The sequence below is a fragment of the Lactuca sativa genome, chromosome 3 (assembly GCF_002870075.4).
Source record: "Lactuca sativa cultivar Salinas chromosome 3, Lsat_Salinas_v11, whole genome shotgun sequence".
Classification (NCBI taxonomy): domain Eukaryota; kingdom Viridiplantae; phylum Streptophyta; class Magnoliopsida; order Asterales; family Asteraceae; genus Lactuca; species Lactuca sativa.
In genome coordinates this window covers 193,846,924-193,871,044 of record NC_056625.2, presented here as the reverse complement: position 1 = coordinate 193,871,044, position 24,121 = coordinate 193,846,924, and positions in this window count along the sequence as shown.

The following is a 24,121-nucleotide window of genomic DNA, read 5'->3' as shown; positions in this document are numbered from 1 at the left end:
CTTACTTAGATATTTTACTATTTAAAGTATAAACTCTTGGTCAGAGTATTTTTAATCCCTTATGTATTTATAGTTAGTATATCTTTTTATGGTTTTGATATACTTAATTCACTATAAACAATGCTCTGATACCAATCTGTCACACCCCCAAACCAGAACGGCGGAAACGTTCGGGGGCGGAGGACGTCATATTCAGTATCATAACAGTTCATAGAAAGGAAAGTACACACCACCATAATATAAATATATTTGAAAAGTTTACATGATTGTATATGTTACATGTTTGCAAAAGAAATCAAATACAATATGGTGATCCAAAATATGTTACTAACGCCAGCGCGTTAGTCTTCAAAAGTAGTTGCTACCTGGTCTAGCGGTTTCCTGAGAATACAAGTTATTTCAAAGAAAAAGTGTCAACATTTAAGTTGGTGAGTTCATAAGTGGTGTTTTGAGAAAATGTATGCCATTCGAAAGTGCTTGTATGTTTTCCAGAAAAACCCTTATTTTCTTATAAAAGTATGCAATGCATATGAATGTTCGTGATGTAAATTGCAACTAATTGTACCGAGAAAATCCCTTATTTTCCTATTAGTTGTTTGGTTTGTATACAGGAAAAACCCTTAATTCCCTGACATAACTGGCAGTCTCTAAGACCGAAAATCGCAAGCAAGCGACGTGCTTGTAAGTTGTGTCATAGTTTTACATAGTAAAGCTATACGAAGATCGCACTTATTAGATGAAGAATAGTTTTAATGACTACTCGTTCATAAAAGCATAATACCATAATAATTGTATATCCGATGAGTTTTATAACCATACTAAACATAATATGCCTGTAGCGACGTTCTTCAGGCGTCGTAGCGTTATGACAACTGTCACCCCAAAAGACGGACTGTAGCTAACAGTCAGGGCGCGGGATCATGACTTCCCGTATAGATCTATACACATTTGACACGTTCTCCGAACGGGAGACTCTGGTTATAGACAGGACTTGCAGCATTATTTTCTAATAAAGAAAGTAACGTTTGAAGATATACACGACTCATGGATTCTCAACTAAGTCTGTATTAAAGTAGTAGTTTGTATGCAAAGTTTAACCTCTATCACAATGTTTGACAAAGCATAAATCATAAGTTCTTTGAATGCATAAAATGACTTAGTAAAGAATGTTACCCTTGATATGATGTATTTGTATGTAAACGTATAAATAAAACATATTTCTATTTATAAACATATTATATCCCAAGAGGGTAAAGCTGTATTGTGAGGGGTTTTGCATCATAATAACTTCATAAGATAGTTAAAACAACAGTATGAAAAGTATAGCAAAAGATCGGTGTTTCACACGATTTTAGTTGTGTGTTTACTTGTATTCCCCCCCTTAAAAGTGTATAAAAGCATTTACAAAACATTTGAAAGTGTAGATTATAGGGGTATGAACTCACTTGATTGAAGTGGTTGATTTGAAGTAGTCGAGAAGAGAATCGAGCAGAACTTCGACAGGAACAGTTTGAAACGCGGGAAAATATCGGGATTCTCGGGAATCTCGGGGACCTCGGGAACACAAAGCCTTCCTTCGGGACTTGAAGGTGAAAACCGGGGCTTTTGGGAGGGTCTCGGGGGCTTAAACGCAGAGTTTCGGCGCTAGAAAGAAAGGAACTGAACAAATGAACTCGGAGCCCTTGAAATCTACTTATAGGGGCATTTTTGGGGTGTGCCACGTCGTGGCAAGTGATGGCCACGTCGTGGGGAGTCAAACCTATCCTCTTCCATTGATTGGACGCCCTCAGTCACTGGCCGGGTCGCGGCAAGCTTGTGCCACGTCGTGGGGCCTGACAGCATCGGATTTTGGACCCCGAACTTGTAAAATCCATAACTTTCGCATACGATCTCCGTTTTAGACGTTCTTTATATGCACGCGTAGCTAAAAACATGATCTACAACTCTCGTTTAGACTTCATCGGCAAATTCTGACCTTATTTTTAATTATTTATTTTTAAAGGGCCGGGACACGAAAAGTCCGTTAAAATTCCATAACTTCTTCATCCGATGTCCGTTTTCGTCAGACTTTTCGCCGTTGCGCTACTAATGTTGAGACCTTAGATTCTCATTTAGGTTGTTTTGGTCAAAAGTATCTCGAGCTCTATTTTGAGTTTTTAGCTGTCTACTGCTATACCCGAATCTTGGAAAAATCATAACTTCCTCATACGAAGTCAGATTTGGACGTTCTTTTTATGTATGCTCAGGGTTTGAGGTTATCTATAACTTCCATTTAGATACTTAAGGCTAAAAACTATTATATTGAAACTTCTCGTTTTTCGTTTAATCGGTGTTGCCAGTTTTGCCGAGAATCTTCGGTTGGTCATAACTTCCTCGTTATAACTCGGATTTCAGGGTTCTTTATATGTACGAAAACCTTGATACGATTCCTACTACTCTATTTAACCCAAATAAGATTTTAGGAAAGTTATATTTTGACCTAAATTTGATTGGTTTTACATTACATTGTCTCGAAATATCGGGTTGTCACACCATCGCCCCTTTATGTTCCTAGAGCACTCCATTTCGAACCCTAACTGTGCTGTGAAAGATCTAAGGGCTTTTTGGTGATTCTTAGTGGTTTGTGTTGGCAAGAAGGAGGGAAAAGATTGAGGAATCAAGAGGAGACCAGAAGGAGTCAAGCTTGTGCATCATCTACAGTCCTTGGAAGGTATAAAGTGGACACCGTGCTCCTTCTTGCATTAGATCCCTTTTGGGGAGATTTAGGGCTTTTGATAAGCCATTCTTGGTGACCAACCACGATTGCAAGCATGGTTGGGGGTTGAGGCTTCATATCCAGTCTCCTTAAGGAGTTAGAAGGAAGAAAGGGATTGCCTTTGCACCCATGGAAAGCCCCGTGCAACTCAAGAGCTTCTTTTAGGGTCTTTTTAGCTCATAGTCCCATACATGCACGTAGAGTTTATAACTTTACATGCTAGATCGATCTTAGGAGCCTAGATCTATCGTTTGGACAAGTGTTGTATATCAGAAATCGAGAAATGAGACTTGGACAATCTCGACTCGGTAAGTCGTTCTTGGGACTCGGCGAGTCCATGGCTTGACTACCCTTTTTTGTTGTGCTTCGAAGGAACCCAATTGGGCATTAGAAGGGTTTTAGAGGGTCTAATGGAGTGGCCCAACGTGTTGGACTTAGCCATAGACCGGGAGTTCATAGGACTCGACGAGTGCATGAGCAGACTCGGTGGATCCAAGGCAATCTCCCACCCATTGGAGATGAACTCGACGAGTTGTTCATACAACTCGGCGAGTCAAGGTCAGGACTTGTTCGTTGGATGAGGATGAACTCGACAAGTTGTTCATACAACTCGGCGGGTTGGATGAAGGTTCACTCAAGGTTATTTTAGAAGGAGGAATCATCGAGTCGTTGCTAAACTCGACTAGTACAAGCGTGAAGAAGGTCAGATGAAAGGATAGGGACACAACGAGTTGGCGGCCCAACTCGGCGACTCAGGTCAACTGAAAGTTGGCTTTGACTTTGACTTGGTCAGGGGTAAAATAGTCATTTTACCATAAGAATAGTTATCAGTGTATGATTAAGTGTTTTATGGGTTTATAGCCAGAGGATCACCGGAGCAGCAGTCAGACATCTGCCGATCATCTTTTCAGCAGTTAGCCTTATGACGTGAGTTACCTTCCAGTAGCGGTGGGTCTAAGGCACCAATGTCGGCCCACCAGTAGGCCAACACCCAGATATGCTAGCCAGTATCCGTTCGAGAGGACCGAAGGGGAGGCCGACACCCAGATATGCTAGGCAGTATCACGTCGAGAGGACCAAAGGGGTAGGTCGAGCACCCAGATATACCTGACAATATATGCTTGTTATGTGATTATATGATATGGGGTACGATGGGGGAACTCACTAAGCTTCCTGCTTATAGTTTTCAGTTTTGTTTCAGGTACCTCTTCAGCGAAGGGGAAGGATCCAGCGCGGTAGATGCTCATCATACACACACACTTTGGATTTCCGCATTATGAGATTCTTGGGATTGTACTCAGACATTGTTATATTTATGGTTTGGTATTCAGACATGAGATATTATTTTTATGAAATGATATGTCTTCGCTATGTTTTATTATGGAAGTTTTATAAACCAGTTAATTAAAAATGAAATTTTTGGACTCAAAATTTGGGATGTTATAAGTTGGTATCAGAGCCCTGGTTTGAGGGATTCAGACACACCCTCGGGGATGTCTGGACTCAAACCGAGGGATTAAAAGATTTTTACAAAGAAAATGGTTTTCTAAAAGCTAAGTTAACAAGTGTTAAGAAAGAACAAGGTGTGTGAAGTGCGAAACCGGCCGAGCTCAATTAATTTTTTCCCCAAAGTACCCATACAAGTTTATGTTATGTTTATCAGTTTCAATAGAACAACATACTAGATTAGGACTATGGATCTAGGAAGGATGCCTTATGTCCCTGTTATATGTGCTTTTGAGTTGCATGATAGTGTCAATTAGACAGAGATAGGATAGTCTGTTTAGGTTTTGCCTGATTACATGAGCTTATATCGCATGCTAGTACAAATTCCTATTATGTGGATATAATTGCTTGATTTTGTTTCCTTTTTGTCTGAATGTTGCTTGTTTTTTGCTATGTAGGGCTCAGAGTGATGGAAGTTAGCTATTAGGTGGGTATGTTAGGTTACATGCTACTAGGGACGAATAATCTTAGAGTGTTGGACTTGACCCTACTGCGTAGCTCTTGTTTGAGTCCTAACCGTTGTAGGGATGAGTCCCTTGCTCAAAGGATTATCTGAGCCTCGTGGCATGTGACTGTATCCATATGGTGGCTAATTGGCATTGCAAAGAGCCCTTCAGTAGCTGAGGACTGGTTTGGATGGAGTTAGAGGTACCCCAGGGCAAGTCTGGGATGAGAGTAGCAGAGAACAACAGTAGTAAAAGGGATTTGGTGGAGTCGAGGCAGTTCTTGAAGAAAGTACGGATAGATGTGGACGGTAGTATGGGCCCATACTACTGAAAGCCGAGGATCCATACTTGAGTCAAGGAAGGCTGAGACGAGACCGGGAAACTTGAAATGGATATGATCCCTCTAGATGTATTAGTATCACTGACGGTTGTCATTATGTATTGCAGAATGGTGGTACTATGTCCGAAGCCAGCAGTTGGTTGTTTAGGAGAGGGGTCGGGTTCGGGTTCAGGTTCCAAACCAGTAGATGAGAGGCTACACGAGTTCATCGCAACCAAGATCACTAGAGGCATCCTTGATGCAACCCCGGTCATCTTTGGGTCGATCAAGGAAGGCATTATCGAGCTGATGGAGGATCGCCTCAGGGTGTTCAGGAGTGACATGGCAACCAGCCAGTCAGGATCACGCACACTATCCTTTAAGGACTCCAGGGGCAGTGGTGCATCGGACTTCCATGGGGCAAAGGACCCCATTGTCGCTAGGCGGTGGATTGCAGACATTGAGTCTGTGCAGTTGACCAGCTTCTGCCCCGAGGGGTCGAAGGTGAGATATGCAGTAGGATGCTTGAGAGATAGGGCCAGAGATTGGGGCTTCGAGGAAAAAGCCCAAGGGATCAGACGCTGGGTCAAAAGGCCAGCAGGGCTGAGGATGCTGCAGGAAATGCGGCAAGTCACATGAGGAAGCGTGCAGGTTGGGAGCGTCGGGTTGCTATAAGTGCGGCAAGTTGGGGCATTTCAGCAAGGATTGTACCGCCCCTTCACCCACTATTCATACATCTGAGTTGTTTTGTTTGTGATATTCATCTAGGTTTGCTACTACCTGATATGTTATCTGCTAGTATGATATGATGTTATATGCTAGTAGCAGTAGGGGAGACAGTCCCCAAGATTTTCGGTTGATAGGGCCAAAGGGGGTAGTCATACCCAGTCATGCTAGATAGAATACCATTATGTGTTATATGTTATGTCGTAATAGTAGAGGGGTGAAATAGTCCCTAGTATCCGGTCGAGAGGACCGAAGGGGAGGCCAATACCTAGATATGCTAGCCAGTATCCGGTCGAGAGGACCGAAGTGGAGGCTAGCACCCAGATATGCTAGCTAGTATCCAGTCGAGAGGACCGAAAGGGAGGTCGGCACCTAGATATGTTAGGCAGTATCCGGTCGAGAGGACCAAAGGGGTAGGTCGGTCATCCAGATATGCCTAACAGTATATGCTTGTTATATGATTATATGATATGGGGTACGATGGGGGAGCTCATTAAGCTTCGTGCTTACAGTTTTCAGTTTTGTTTCAGGTACCTCTTCAGCGAAGGGGAAGGAGTCGGCGCGGTAGATGCACATCATACACACACACGTTGGATTTCCGCATTATGAGATTCTTGGGATTGTACTCTGACATTGTTATATCTATGGTTTGGTTTTCAGACATGAGATATTAATTTTATGAAATGATATGTCTTCGCTATGTTTTCTTATGGAAGTTTTATAAACCAGTTAATTAAAAATGAAAATTTTGGACTCGAAATTTGGGATGCTATAGATCAACTTGATGATATATTCACAAAACCTTGGATGAGAAAACTTTTTCTAAGGATTTTGTTAGGATTAGGCATGATTGATGCAACTATTGTTCCAAGCTTGCCTTCGTCTTAAAGTCAAGTTGTGTCGAATTCTCGCTGACTAATTCAGATGTTACTGTTCACTATTCAGCGTTCGACATGCTTCGCTTTCGACATTCCTCTGAACGATTCAGAACACTCTTCTTAAGTCAAGATATAACAATTTTGTTGATGTATTATATCTTTATGTCACTATTTTACACTTTGTTTGTCTAATACATTTTTCATTTCAAAACAAAAACATCAAAAAGATTTTCTTATTTTTATTATATCAATTAAAAAATTCAAAAACATCAAAAAGATTTTCTTATTTTCGTTATTTCACTTCAAAAATCAAAATATCAAAAATATTTTCTTACTTTTGTTATTTTTCTTTTTGAAATAGATAAAAAGCCAAAAATATTTTACAATTTTTTTTTGTGTTGGTTAACTTGTTTGTACATCATATTAGCGAAGACCTCTGATGATACATGCATCGTAGCTTTAGGGAAAGGTATAATCTCAATCATTTGCACTAGTTAAGTGTCCCTAGAAGCATGCTGCAGCATGTTGTCCCAAGCCTCCTCGACTCAATGTGTTTCGTGCCTTAATGGAATTCTCATCCTGAGGACTCCTTCCCAATTAGGCTATATTCGCATTAGTCACTAAGCTACCTTACTCTTCTCATATTGAGTTAATAGTTTTCTACTTGGTCCAAGTATGGCAGAGGTACACTTCGTTTCTTTTAACCAATCTTTTTCATCCTAATGTTCTTTCACGTTCACACAGAATGACACATACCTAAGATATCTTTGGTCGAAAGCAACCTGGTTATAGGTATGTAAACCTTCTGTGTTTATGATCCAGAATCATGAGGCCGTGATGATGGTGAAACCTTCAATTTCGAACCATTAATGGGATTGACAATGAACTTAATGTTCAATATTTTCACGGAACACTTCTTTTTGTACCTATTTTCTATGTTCAAAATCATATTCTTTTGTTTTGAGTGATCTTGATAAAATATTTGACACCCACGACATTTTTGCCCAACAAGGTCCAATACTTACTTATTTTTCTTGGAATATGATTTTTTTTCTAAATATCAGTTTGATTCTTCGTTACTTTATATATTTTCCAAAGCATACTTGTCACTGACTACACTGGTCAATCAAGTAATTTCACTTACATTTTCTCACATTTATGTTGAGTCGTGATATGTTATGAAATTAAGACCACCCGCAAAGCCTTGAAAAAGAAGCCTTTTGATACATCTCTATAAGTATTTGATTGTAAGTCACGGGAAACCACACAAGCTGTTTGACATCTCTCTTGATGTAGAATAAAGTAATCTTTGCCTGGGATCTTACTGCATTTATGTTGATTTGTAATTGACTTCATAGATCTAAAAAATTTTATCTTGATCCCATCCGAATTTTTGTCATAGTTAAGCACACACCGAAATCCTTGAGGTTCTAAGTTATGCCAACTCAAGCTGATGATTTCGAAACATCTGGCATATGACTTCACTTCACAACCCAAAAGTGAAAGAGCCCAACCTCCATGCCGAAGGTCTTCTAACGGTTCTTATCCTCTTGGTGTATGTGAAAAGTCTGATTGATGTGACAGTTTGGTTGCTTCACAATTTTCCAGGAAAACTACTCATCACTTTTTAGTCGTGGCTACTTTTATAGCAATAGTCCCGATTTAGAAGGAGGCATGTGGCATGGTTTTAATGGTGAATCGATTCAAATTCAAATGTGGGGTTTACTTATAAAAGGGTTTTGGGTACTCTTATTCCAATTTTACGCAATCAAAATTCTAGATTTTCCCAATTCTTTCTCTTTATACGCTCTATTTTCTACAAACACTTCAAACCCTAACAATGGCGGACACTACTATGAACAGTGATCCTTCTCAAACCACTGATGACAACACATCCCAACCAATACTGAACATTCAGGGGACTAATTACCGAGTTCAACCTAATGTTGAGCAATATCCTGAAGAACTGCAGATGCTAATAGTTGCTTTAAATCACTCAATTTTATCTACTGTAATGTCAGCATCTTTCTCTGTTCCAATGACATGGTTGTCGCTTGTTGGTTCCATAATTGTGTTCAACAAGACGACTAAAGTGGTCACTTTTCAGTTGACAAATGAGAAGAAATACAAATTAACCAAGAAGCAGTTTGGTCACATCATGAACATCCCCAACGAAGAACCTTTTTATGAGGTTTGGACTGAACAAGTGGTTCATATGTTCAATGAAATGGGTTATCAACCACTGATGATCAAGATAAGTGACTTTAAGAAATCCTCTCTTCCTTGATTGTACTATGATTTAAGTATTGATTATGCAACTCAGTTGTGGCAAGATTTTGCTAATAGTATTGTGAAAACTAGTGTTGTTGCTGGAGTTTCTTATGCTCACTATTAGAGTTTGATACTGAACAGTGTCTACGAAAAAGAAGGCATAATGGTTCCTACAGATGATCTTCAGGCTGAATTTGGTATTTACCAACATCCGAAGGTTGTGATGGATGATTTGGATGTTTTTCCAACGGTGGCACGCATTCGTGATTCTACGCTTCATAAAGTAGATCCTGCAAATCAAGTTCTTCTTGCTTATCTTCAAACTATTAATCCATCAATTGAAACTGGGGTATTATTGGAAAAGGGGATTAATGTGAAAAAGGTCAAACCCTCGAAGAAAGGTGTTTAGGCTAGTCCTTCGAAGCCTGATCCTTCTCCTAAAAAGATTGTTAAGTCTTCTTTTGTGCCAATTGAGAAAGAAACAAAGAAACCTATTCAAGAGGAGGTTGTTCAAGAATCTACCAAGGATACAATTCCTTCGAAGTCTGGGGTGCTCAAACGATTAAAGAAAATAGCTCATAGGCCTCGTTAATAACCAGACAGGTCTAATGTTCACGAAGCAAAGTCAAAGTGGATTCGCAAACCACAACTTACTCGTAAGGGGATGGTGATTCGTGAAATTCCTTCTCCTGTTTCTCCAACATCGAAAAAGCGAATGGAAAGAGATATGGTAAGGTGTATTCAAAAGAAGAAAAAGCTTATTGAAGATCCATTGGACGAAGTGGTTGTTGAGATTGACTTCGAAAACAGTGGCAAATCTCAGTCTCCAACTCATCACGATGATATGGGCATTCCATCACCATCAATGAACTCTCCACTCAATTCGATCTTCGAGGAGACTGGAGGTTCTGGTGGAAATGTGGAAGAATTTTATGTGGACACAACCACCAATCGAGGTGATCCTTCGCAAGTATCTGCTCCTAAGCAGACTACAGTTACACCATCCGGAGTTTCGACTGTCGAATCAGTTTCTGAGGAGGTTCGAACTTCTGGCATCAATGCCAACATATCTGATATGAACGCAAATGTCAACAAGGGTGATGGGGTTTTTAATAACATAGCCCAAGGTACTTCTACCATTATTATTTCCTCTACTCTCGATACACTTACCATTGATACTATTACTTCTATACCGCCATTTCATACTCCTATTTCTCCTACATTACCTCAATCCACTACTTCACCTACTTTTCACAACATCCTCAATCAACCTATCACCTCCTTAATTCAATCTCAATCTATGGAAGGACCTAAATCTGTTACAGAGGATGATACTACCGAAGGGGATGATGACATGGTATCTTTTGCCAACATCCAGTTTGATCCAGAATAAGAGAATATACCAAATCATATGCTTATGTCTGGTAATCAGTTCAAAATTCTAAATAGAAAACTCAATTTCTTGTTGCAACTTCAAACTGATGTTGGAAGTAGAAATCATGTGTTTGGGATTGAAGTGGATGTGATGCTCAAGGCCCAAGAGCTTCGTTTGAGAAATAAAACGGATCACATGGATAAGAATAATGAGTTGTGAGTGAAGTTTCAATCTGATTCTTTTATTCATGCATTAAAAGAGTTGAAAGCTATAGCGAAGGAACAACATGTGTTGTTTGTTCAAGATGTGAAAACAGTTCATAAAAATGTCAACTTGAAGATTGAGGAACTCAAAGCTGATATGGCGAAGGAGGTTGCAGCTCTTGATCACAAATATTCATCTCTTCGTACAAAGTTTGAGATAATTATTGATGTTGTGACAAAAGTGATTACGGTACAACTCTTTACTTCCCAAAGTTGATAAGAAGGATGAGGTTGATATTCAAAGTTATGGTAAAATTGAAGAGACATTGGGTAATTTGAAGCAATTAGTTTTGGAGCTTGGGTCTTCGTCACCATCATTACTCACTCAGGAATTATTATCTCAAAAATTTATGTCTTTGGAGTCTACACTCAAAGCAGAAATGGTTCCATTGCAGAAGTTCATAAATTTGATGTCAACTGATGCCCCGCTTGTTCACACAGGGGTGCAAGGGGGAGAAAGAGTAAGTGTCGGCATGGGTTCAAAAGCTGGTATGGGAGGAAATGGTTCTCCAAAAGATGGAGATGAAGCAAAGGTTGTTGGAAAGGCTATGTTAACTCAAATTCCCACTTCAATGCCCAAGACTTATGTTCCAATAACTTTTACAATGACAACAAAAATTTTGTTGACAAAAGGAATTATTATTAGTGGATGAAGTTCTTCGAAGCCACCTCAGTCATATCTTTGGTTTCAATTGTTTTGTAGTAAATTACAAAGATCATCTGAGGAAGTTTGCACCGGATTCTAGTGAAGGAATCTTGTTGGGCTATTCTACAAACAAAGTTGCATATAGAGTTCTGATCTGAAGAACAAGGATAATTGAAGAAAGCTTTGACATGAATTTTAGTGATTTCCATGTCTGGAAAACTGCTCTAGTCAACGAAAAAAATTCATCTTGGAGAATGATATTCCAATATAATATGGACCCTTCAACATAGTTGAAGTAAACTACAAGGCTCTCTTTTATCTTCCAGAGACTGCGAGACTATAAGAAATTCTAGTCTCACTTGCTGCTTAACTGCAACACACTGAAGAATCTGGACCTTCCATTACTGATGGCTCATCGCATGTGCCTTCTACCTCAGTGGTTAAAAGGGAAATCATGCCTAATAATCAGACAATTTTCAAAACCATTGAGCTTCCAGTCTTAGAAGAAGTTGTTCCAATAGTCAACAATCAATTTCATGTCTCTAAAAACTCAGAAGATTCTGAAAAATAAGAAGTTGATGGTATAGAAACATGAGATAAGGTTCCTAGGATCACCATGACATGAGTCCAGGGGGAATCATTAGTCGAGGGGGACCATTAACTTTCCAGGGAACATTCATCGTCAGTTGCGTAACCGATTTCCTCAGTTCAAGACTTATCTATAGGATGTTCACAAACTGAGGAGGAACAAGTTCAAGACGTTCAAGGAGAAGAGCCTCCTGAAGTTGAATACATTCCATCTAATGTCGCTACTAAATATCATTAAGCACGTCTATACATCTTGACTAGAGATCATCCACCTAGCCAAATAATAGGAAGTCCTTTTGCTGGTATTCGAACTCGATCCTCTGATGATTTGACTAAACATTGTCACTACATAGCTTTCATGTCATCAACTTAGCTCATAACTACTAAAGAATCCCTTTTTGATCACGAATGGAGTGTTGCAATGCATGGAGAGCTTGTTGAGTTTAAGAGAAAAAATGTTTGGAAACTCATTCCTAATCCAAAGGGACATACCATAGTTGGAACCCGCTAGGTTTTTCACAACAAATTTGATGATATAGGTGTTGTAATCACAAACAAAGCCTAAATGGTAGCTAAAGGTTATAGTTAAATAGAAGGTACTGACTATGACAAAACATATGCTCCAATTGCGAGGCTTGAGGCCATACGCATCTTTTTAGCGTAGACGGTGCATAAAAATATTGAAGTACATTAAGTGGATGTCAAAATCACTTTCCTCAATGGTGAACTGAAAGAATAGGTATATTTAAAAAAATCTTTGGGTTTTGAGAAACTTGATCTACCCCATTAATGTTACGAATTAGAGAAAGTTGCTTATGGTTTGAAGCAGGCACCAAGGGCTTGGTATAAACTCTCTCTACGTTTGTATTCGAGTATGGATTCAAGCATGTGGTCATTGATCCTACCCTCTTTAGACATTCAAGTGAAAAGCATTCCATTCTAGTATAAATCTATGTGGATGGTATTATATTTAGCTTAACTAATCAGGTAATGGTACATGACTTAGCAAAGCTCATGACGAGCAAATTCTGAATGGGTATGAACCAATAGATTAATTTCTTTCTAGGATTAAAAATCAAAAAAGTCCCACAAGAAATCTTCATTTATCAAGAAAAGTATACCATTGAACTATTAAAGAAATACTCCATGGATAATTGTTCTTATGGAAAGGTCCCTATGGCCTTCGTTTAAAAAATCACAGTTGATCCCAGTGGAGAGTCGGTTGATCAAAAGATATACTAAGGAATGAGTAGTTCACTACTCTACTTGAACGCAAGTAGGACTAATATATTCTTCGCAATAGGTTTGTGTGTCGGATAACAGGTTGATCCCAAAGTATCTCATCTTAATGCAGTCAAGTAGATTTTCAGATACCTTAAAGGGAGTAAAACATTAGGACTTTGGTACCTATTAGGAAACGACTTCAATCTGCAAGATTTAATAGATTCAGACCATGTGAGATGTAGATTGGACTGCAAAATCACGTTTACAGGATGCCAATTCCTCGTTGTAAGATTTGTGAGTTGCTCATCTAGAAATAAGAACTGTGTATCTTTTTCCACCATAAAGGCGGAATATGTTGCAGCCTTAAGTTGTTGCTCAGAAGTTCTCTAGATGAAAACTCAACTAATGGATTACAACCACATAATGTTTTACATACCTATCTACTGTGAGTTTGAGAGCACGATTGCAATCTCACATAATCCTCTTTAGCACATTGAACTCATATACCACTTCATCAAGAATCATATCCTTATAGGTATCATTGAACTCATCATTGTTCCTGCACACAAAGAAATATCCAATGTTTTCACCAAACCACTTGATTCCACAAAGCTTAATGGATTTTTAGAAATGTTGGGAATGATGAATCCCGACCCTCTATTTTTCTTGAATCGATAATCTTCACATACTACAAAGTCTTCACAACTAACAAATAGATATGTTGCACTCATCTTGATATCTCAAAATCTTTGATGCATGTTTATTTTTATATGTTTTAAATTATATCTATTTATGTTTAACTATTCATCACATACTTCATAAATTATACCCCAGTCAATTCCAATTCACCGAAGTTTATTTATGATCTATGTTGTAACATCTTGATCCACGTATTTTCCATTTATACCCTTAGTATGATATTTATTTCTGAAATTGGTCCCTTGTCTCTTTAAGTCAAAAATGTATATGTGCCTAGTATGTTGGGTGTACTCCAGCTTACGTTGGGCGTAAGTGGTTGAGGGTCAAAACCTAATTTTTAGGGTTTCAACCCTATTTAAGCAACATTATCTCTTCAAGACCTCTTCCTTCATTATCCTCCATCTCCCAAATCGTCCCTAGAAAAACCTAATCCTTCACATGTGCATTTTTAGCTTGAAAGTGTGCTTTTAGTGATCTTGAATGAAGAAGAAAGAAGTGGAATCAAATTGAAAGCTCAATGTTTCTTGGATCCATAACTATCATGCCCCCAAGCTTCATTTGGAGGTAAAAAGCTTGGATCTTGATGTGTTATTTTCTTATATCTTGTTAGTATAGAATTTGTATGATTTTTTTGTCCCATACTTTAGTCTAATGGAGTATGAGCTACTCTAGGTCCTTCAAATGTAGTTTCCTAAAGTTTTGAGCTTCTAGATTCATAAAAATGAGAGCTTGGACACTCTCCTTAAGCTATGCAAGAGTTTGGATGACTTTTGGGCCAAGGATTTGAGTTTTTACCCTCTTGTATGCATGCAAATGGATAAATTCAGAGACTTTAAGACGTCCCTTGATATCTGGATTTGAAGTTTGGTGCTTTGACTTAACAAAATAACAGCTTAATGGTAAAGTTAAGATTAATCTATGGTACGCTAGGCGTACCTGGAGGTATGTTGCGCATACCAAGGTTTGAGCCTGTGCATTGTGAAGGTACCCTATACATTGGGCGTAGAGGGAAGTATGCTAGGCGTATGCAGCCCAGAAGGGATCTTTGACTTTTTGAATTTGACCTTCACAAGGATTTTGACCAAGTCTTACCTAGGGGTATTTTAGGTATTTTGAGTAGTAGTTTGAGACTAGGTCATTGTTTGTTGAATAGGTGACATGTAGAGTTGGCATTTGGAGCAACGTTCTTTTTTCCTACCATTTTAGACTATAAGGTGTGCTTTCCTCACTGTACTTGTGGGTCGATGGCACCAAGGCCAACCCATTGGATTTTGTATCCTGGTATTTTAGATTGATATTATGCTAAGTATGTGTTAGATTGGTAGATCTGTCTAATTACCAGTGTTCACTGAGTATGCGTTAGATTGATAGATCTGTATAATTACCTGTGTTCACTGAGTATGCGTTAGATTAGTAGATATGTATGATTATTTGTGTTGTTTGTTATTGATTGCTATTGTATATGTCGACATGTTATGGTTTGTTGGTTTGAGGCAGTCCCGCTTCGTGCTAAAGAACAATATACATGTGGCGGTCCGAATAGACTAAAATCTCGCGGTTCAGTCAGGACGAAGGCTTGGAGAGCGTCCAGATAGGTTGCAGGCTTTGCGAGGCGGTCTAGTCAGGGTGAAGGCTCATATATGCATGTTGTTATTTGTATTGGTTGTATGTGGTACTTTAGGGGAACTCACTAAGCTTTGTCTTACAGTTTAAGTTTTATTTTTTAGGTACTTCAGATGATCGGTGAAAAGCAAAGGCATGATAGTACACAACCTTTGGTGATATATTTTGAAGGTGTTATGATACATTGATTTTGGAACATTTGTACTTGATCTTGCGTTCTTATGATTTGGGTTTGATTGAAAACAATGATTTCTCTTTAATTAAAACTGAAAATTTTTATTTTGATTATGGGATGTTACATACATACTCTTTGGATCCTTTTATTATTTTTTATGTCAAACGTTGCAATCATGTTATATTTTAGTTCTAGTCCATTCTACGCAATCAACGTTTCATACTGCAGTTCTTCCTTCAAGAGCACCAAAATTGTCCTTCCTGTTTGGAAATAAATAAAGTTTCAAAGGATGTGTTATTTAATGAATTGGATCAAATCACTGTGATTTCAAAAGGAATGTTTTTATTCCAATTGTTTTTGTTGGTTCTTGTTTTGTTGCGTCATGGACTTATGTTTTGTATCTGGATTGGGTCTGTCCATCCGTGATTATCTAGTAGGGTTTTACTATATAAATAATGCATGCATGTATGCATTGTAAAAAAAGTCGTGATTATCATTTATTGTTTTGTAACCCTAAGCACATCTACAGTCGAAGTTCTTAATCGAGCTCTTCTGAGGTGTTGACTCTTAATCATACGACATATTTGAAGCCATTCTTGTGTTCTTAATTACGTTCTTAATTTTTTGCCTCCATAGAATCTATCAATCCTAATAGAACTTAGTTCTAACAATTGGTATCAGAGCAGGAGACTGTGTGATCAATACACATTCCTTATGTGTTAAGAATTCCTATGGGTCTCCGCTTTTATCGAATATAAAAGAAGTCGTCTTCTTCCTGTCGATGGGAACTCTTTTTGATAAAACCCTAATCTCGAGTTACAGGTCTGATTCTAGCGGCTCACCATGTCTCTCAAAGATTCTCAAACAAATCCCATCAACATCTCTAACAGCATTGGATCCACTACCAGGATTCCCATTCTTTACACTCAAGACTATGAAGTATGGGCGTACCACTTTGAAGATTATGTGGTCGGATCTGAAGATAATGGTTATCTCATCTGGGAAGCCATCATGCTTGGGCCGTTCGTTCATTCTGGAACGAACACAACGGTTAAGACTCAAAAAGAATATAACAAGCTGATGGCAAACAAAGACAAGATGCCACAGGATGAGAAGGACAAGTTGCTAAGTAATGTGAAGGCCATGAGAATGATCAGATTCGCCTTGAAGTTTAACACTTTTTGATTAGTTGGTTCATGCACGACTGCCAAAGAAATTTGGGATAGGTTGAAAGAACTTTACTCAACCGATGAAGATATAGAACACTCCATTCAAACCTTGTTGCTCTCTGAATTTGGAGTTTTCGAACAGAAACTAGAAGAAAAACTAATACAAACTTTTGATCGATTCAATCATCTCCTAAGTAAGATGATCAAGCATAGAATAGAAAGAAAGTTGATCGAGCAGAAGGTAACCTTCATGAACGGTCTGAGACTAGAATGGATGGTTGTGGTTTCAATAGTGAAAGCTCATGAACAGTTTAAATCTTATTCACTAGCGGAACTTGTGGGAATACTTAAATCCCATGAAAGTGTGGTAACCAAGGAGCCGAAAGTTGTTTCAGGTGTGGGATCGTTGGCCCTTGTCTCAAAGGACTGTGATCAGCTGATCAAAAAGGTACACTCCATCCTTGAATCACTTAAAGTTCCAATAACAAATTATGAAGAAGAATTAAACGAATTTAAATTTAAATTTTCTAACTTAAATGGTAGTCTCATTCAAACTCGCTTAGCGAATTCTAACCTAACTGACCAACTCAGCAGGGTGTCTTTAAAAAGTGAGGAGAGAAGGATGTGGATTGAGCTGAAAGAGGCGGAGTTATCTTGGGCTAGGGATGAAAGTATTTATTTGCAACGAGAAAATTTAAAATTTTTGAAACAAAGGAATGTTTTTTTGCTTAATTGCTAAGCGCTTATATACAAATATTGCTCAATTGCATTTAAGTTGTGAAGTAGGGAAAAAGATTCATAAGATGATATTACCCTTCCTTGAATTTAAGGAGGATGAGGTTATTGTTGAGTGTGAATCAATAGTGTCCTCAGAAGAAACATCCAACGCTTACAAAATTGGACTGGATAAAATAGAGACCTTCATTGACTCTAAGGAACATAAATGTATGCTCAAAAATTTTTTAGATGAAAATGATAGGTTAAAAATTAAGTCCGAAACCATTCAATCATTTGACTCGTCCAACGCTAAATTAATTTCAAAAAATAAAATGAACATAGAAAATACGTCTGAATTTGATGAAGAAAGTGAGATGAGCAAAATCTCAGTTGAAGATGTTGTTGATTGCTCTGAGTTCATGAATAGCGAAACCGAAAATGAGAAACCCCTCATTTCTGAAAATTCGATGGAATACACTCACCTGTCAAAGGACAAGCCACAGAAACTCAAAGAGAAAGCAATGGTTTATAACAAGGTTCAAACTGTGTCGAATCAAGTCTATGCTGTTACAGGAGCTCTGCAAAACAAACAGCAGAGTTAAAAATCTTAATTGACAAAGATAATGCTAAACGATGCGACGATTACTTCTGGTCAGCCCCTATTGACAACGCAGATGAAACTGTTGGCTTATCTGAGCAAACTTCATGGAGAGTTAAAGGAAGATATGTTGTTGAACCTATCAACAAACCCTCGAGTTTCAACAAACCAAGCACAAGTGGAACAAAAGAAATCCCTGAAGAACCAATGAGAAAAACAAGTGTTCCAACTAAGACAACCGAAACTCAAAAGAAAAAGCCAAAATCGAGTTTTAACATTCGCAAATCTTAGAAGGAGCTAGCTTAACAGAATCGCAAAGAAATCAAAGATACAATAAAAATCTAAATGAGCGAAAACGTTATTGGCAATCTCAAAATCCCAACTACATACCTCCTAAGAAAGAATCAATTGACAAAGGAAAGGAAAAGTTAAAAGGAAAAGAAAATTTCAGTCCAAATTCCTACTATTCTAAAGCTCAGAACCGAATGTCTAGTTTCGGTCCAATCGTCTACTTTCGGTTCCAACCTAAAAACTCAGAACCGAAAGTCAAGTTTCGGTCAAAAGTCTAGTTTCGGTCCATCCTACTCCCAAAGAAAATTCAATTCAGTGAAGGGGTTTGATTCTGATTTTGATATCAATAATAAGAAAAAGTCAGCTAACCCTAGAATTCAAAAGAAAATACCAAAACCATCTAACAACACACCATTGAATACACTAAAATTTAAACAAGATAAAACAAAAATCAAGGTGTATACCATCAAAATAAAAGATCAATCCACTCTAATAAAAAGAACTTATTTGGTTGATGTTTCTACTGCAGTTCCTTTTTCTGTGAAAAACTCACAAGGAACCAAGAGACTTTGGGTTCCTAAATCTGCTTGAATTTGCAGGTGATAAGTGACAAGCAGTTTGATGATGAATGTTACATAGACAGTGGCTGCTCATGTCACATGGCAGGCAGGAAGGAAGAGTTGAGGGAGTTTCGGTCCCTAAAGTGTCACACCCCAAAACCACGAACGGCGGAAACGTTCTGGGGCGGAGGACGTCATGTATGCATCACAACAAATGTAAAGTAGTAAACAAGCAACAACATCATCCATTGCATCAATAGTATAATTTTAGTTACAAGTGTTTTCTTTCATTGTACAAGATATGATAATAACTTATCAAAAAAAAAGACGAGTCTTGACTGCTCCGTCTTCTCTGAACCTTGTATCGACACCTGTCTATTTGTAACCTGAGAATACAAGTTATTTTGAAAGAGTAGATCAGCATTTAAGCTGGTGAGTTCATAAGTATTTAATGTCATTGCTTTGATTAGTTGATATGAAAGACTGGTAAATGAATGATGAAACATTTAGTATAAGTACGAAAAGCTCTAGAAAATCCCATATTTCCTACTAGTATAAAAGTAGTCTTCTACCAAGACTCGAATGTTTTGAAAGTAGTCTTTTACCTAGACCTGACTGTTTTGAAAGTACGCATCTCTTGAAAATGTGATGGTTTTTCCTTGTTTAACTCTTATTAGTAGTCTCTTAAGTATACCTGAAATGGTATCAACCTAGAACATCCGTAGACTGTTCATTTACCTCTGTTGCTAACAGCCGAGTTTAGGAATAGTTAGTCCCTTCTGTATACCCACGATGGTATCAACCTAGAACATCCGTAGATTGTTCATTTACCTCTGTAGCTAGCAGTGGTTATCGGAATGGTTAGTCCCTCAAAGTATGATGTGGTACTAGGAGATAAAGTCCCAGTCTACCTCGTCGATGATGTGATTGAATCACAAGGTAAAGATAGAAAGGCGAACAATATAACCGTATCTAGACATATAACATGTAATATTAAATTGCCATATGATGTCTATGTAAAAGTATTCATGTACAAGTATTCATGTATAAGTATTCAGGTAAGAGTATTCCTTCATATAACATGTAGTAGTAATTTGCCATATAATGTTTATGTAAAAGTATTCATGTATAAGTATTCATGTAAAAGTATTCCTTCATATAACATGTAGTCTGGACTCATGAATGAACTGACTCTGGTGTAATTTCTTGTAGTAGTGAAAATGTTTTGTTTACTCTAAACTATTCCTATAATAGTTTACTAGAATGTAATTGATGAGTGTCCAAGTAGGTTTATACACCTTTGCTACCCAGGAGTATCGAAACTAAATTAACTGGTGGAACATTTATGACCATATATGTATATATGATATATAACTAATATTTAAACGACCTTCGGAGGAGTACCCGATATCCCACCAGACCACATCCAAATCGAGGAAAAGGAAACAGAGTGGATAGCCTTTCTAAGTCTTTTAAACATTTCTTATATAACTATACATATAGAGGCATGCAATTTATAATATAAAAGCATAAAGAAGTTTTGTAAACAAAACATATATATGTATATGGTTATATATATGTATAAATTTTAAAAGATGATTTGGTATGTTTCGTAATTGTTGTTCATATTCTTACGTTTTTATTAGAAACTTTGCATGAAATAATCCTTAAGTTTGATACTAAAGACCTTTTTGTACTTATCACTTTTGTAAAAATGGTAATTAAACATATTTAAATGATTGTGTTTTAACTTCCTTAATGTATAAACATTGCTAAAAAATGTTAGAAGGTGTTAATAAATGTATAAACCACTTTTGACAGTTTTGCCCTTTACTGTCCCTGTTTTTAGAAAACTCATAGAAAAATCCGCGTAAGTCAAAAACTGAATCCGTCACCTCTGAGAGTTTATAAAATGAGTCTACTTTGTTCCTAATTTTTATTATGATTTTTAGTGGTCTCAAACTAGTGTGAAAATGAACATCTTCACAGACTGGTCCGAAATCACTTCTGAAATGACAGGCAGTTTTATAAAAATCGCCATAAATTGTAGAAAAATCGTATGAACGCGTGCGAGTAGTCATTAGAAAGGTATAAACTTGAACTATTTGCATATTGTACAGTTTTGAAAGATATTAAGTTTAAGATGGTCAAAACAGTCCGTGAACAGGACTCAACTTTTCTGTAGAAAGCTGTCATTTAAATTTGAGTTATGTTTAGTGTTCTAACTTGTATTCCCCCCCTTAAAACTTGAATAAAACATGAAAATGTAGGGGTATGAACTCACCTTATGTGAATACTTGAAGAATGGAAAGTGGAAGATGAACTTTTGGTTGTTGGTTTGATGCTCCAAAACAGCCACTCTTTTGGCTATGTTGCTGTCACGAAAATTTCACAGCAAAAGTGCAAGAAAAAGGGTAGTTTACTCACTGTTTTGAATCAATAATTTTGAGTATCAAAACAAGTAACTTCCAGGGGTATTTGGTGGTAAAAATATCAAGCAAAAGGAAGGTGTAGATGGGTGAAATGGTGGCTGAAACACAAAAGGGACAGCAACCCTTTAGTTCATGGTTTTGATGGCTTTGGAAGGAAGTTCTTGTGCTTGAAAATGAGATGAAGGTTGAGAGTAATTACTTGGAGTATTGGCTGGTCAAATGAGGGTAAAATGAAGAGGAAATTTCGTGGTTATGAAGGAGGAAAGGGTGGAAGAGGATAAGGGGACAAAACCTAGACTAGCATGTGATGGGATGTGAGTTTAAGTGATGTGATCTTGTCTAGCCACTTGCTTGGGTGGTTGTTTAGAGATAGAGTTAGTTAACTAACTAACTACTAGTTATTTAGTTAGTTAGGAGTTCTAGTTAAGGAGAGGGAAGGTCTTAATCTCGAAAATTAGAAGAGGGATTAATAAGCATTCTTAGTAAAATGTCTTAAGTGATTAAGCACTTATTAGTTAAGTTGGCACTTATCTCCACCAATTCTCTTATCTTAATTGATTTAGACATCATAAAACTTACATGAAATCATTTTAATTCATGACTTATAACTAGTCATTCACTAGATAATAATACATATATACAAATACATACATGTATACTTAGTATAAAATAACAATGTAGTTTTTGTGTATTTGAACTTTAATGTTTATGTTTTATTCTTTTTATTCAAAAACACTTAAATACATTTTAATTATACCTTATAATAATTCATTTTATATTTTAATTTATTTAAATATAAAATTTATTGAGCAATGTATAATTTCGTGACATTTAACCGGTTAACCATATCGTTAAACACGTTTTGTCACTTTGGTTCGTATATTTGTCAAATTTAGATCCTTCACATCTATTAAGCAAACGATTTACATAGAACCTAACTTACTTATCAACTAGAGACATGTTGATACAAAAATTAAGTTTGTTGCATTTAAATGATGTTATATGTTAATTTCACAAACCGGTGATGGTTCGATGTCATACATCATAACGAAATTTATCAATAGTTACTTGTTTTATATTTCACAATAACTTATTTAAATAAAAGAGGTTAAATTCCTTCAACCATTCTTAATAAAATACTCATATTGCTTAATAATCAAAAGATAGCATCGTACGATCGTTCCTATTTTTACCAATTGTTACATTCTCCCCCCGTTAAAAGAATTTCGCCCCGAAATTCAACTTGTAGACGGGATATCACTAAACAATTGGGGGTGTTTCTTTTATTTATTTTTTTTTTTTTGATTCGCGCGTTCCCTAGTGAATTCAGGTCCTCGCTTGGCGTTCCAACGGGCCTTCACTATGGGTATGCGGATTTGTTTCGTCCTTTTGACCTCCTGATCCATGATTTCCACCGGTTCTTCGATGAAGTTTAGACTCCCGTTGATTTCAATTTCATCCAGTGGAATAACAAGAGTCTCATCAGACAAGATCTTCTTCCGATCCTGGGATGCCTTCAATCATTCACGGGTTTGAACAATCTTCTCTGTAGTTTCTCGTATGATCTGGGGGCTGGTGAAAGTGTTGTTAGGAACTTGCCTATTAGCTATTTGTGTGTCACTTACCTCATCCCATCAAAGAGGTGATCTACACTTGCTTCTGCAAAGAGCTTCGAATGACGTGACCTTGATGTTAATGTAATAGTTGATGTTGTATAAGGATTCGATGAATGGTTCTTCCTCTTTGTCTTTCAGTTTGAGGGTGATAAAAAGGACTTCTTTAACGACTATTAAAAACACGAGGCGAATCACCTGTCCCTTATCCAAAATGATAGACAGTGGTATACTATGCATTCTCGCAATTTTCTTTGTATATGCTCCTGTTAGCTTTTCTATTTTTCTTTGTATCCTTGGTCGGTAGAAAGTGTGTGGGTTTGGTTGATTTGTCTACGATCGCTCAAGTGGTAGCATGTCCATCCACTGTCTTGGGTAACTTGTCATGGAGTTCATGGTATGACTCATAACTGATTCATCTATCATCTCTTTGTGTTTATAAGTCGTGTATAATTAAGATTGAAAAGACAGTCGAATCGGTGATTCTATTCTAAGCCCACATCCAAACAAGGAAAAGGATTTAAAGCGGAATTACCAACCCTAAGTCCGTAGAATCTTAATTATATAAGGCTCCAATATATACACTTAGTAATCATAGATTCACTAGTATGGGTCCAGAGTCTCTACTTGAGTGGGGTGATTAACTTGGGTGAGATGGCATTTACCACAACCCTTTTCCGCAACTACTACACTTAGGTTGATTTTTGAACTCGGGTTACCGTATGGATGGTATTCCCAGGAGATCTTCTTGGAATATATCGAGAAGGTTACGGGCTTTTTCAACATCCATGATGTCTTTCTCTTCTTGTTTCTTATCCACAGCACAGGCTAGGACGGCGTGGTGCCTCCTGTGTAGGTACTTCTGAGTCTTGTTGCAAAAGGTGAGTCGGGGGATTGTGTCCGGTTTGTCGTTATAGACAACGAGGGTTCTATTACTCGATGGGTTTAGGCGAATGGACTTTTCGTAATATATGATATCGGTATGGTGAGGAAACTAACTAATACGTTGTTAAAATGAAAATGTCGTAAATTTTTATTGTGACCGGTTTTAGGATGATTTGAATGAATTGGTTGATTTAGTGTTAGAGTGCACCCTATGTACACGTCTCTAGTGCTTTTGATTATTCCAATTCTACTGTAAATATTTCGTTTAAGTTTTTGAGGTTTTTGGTTGAGAAATTGATTAAATCTACGACTCACAATACTCCTCTCCGCGTTGCTATTATATAGTATCCATGCATATGTGC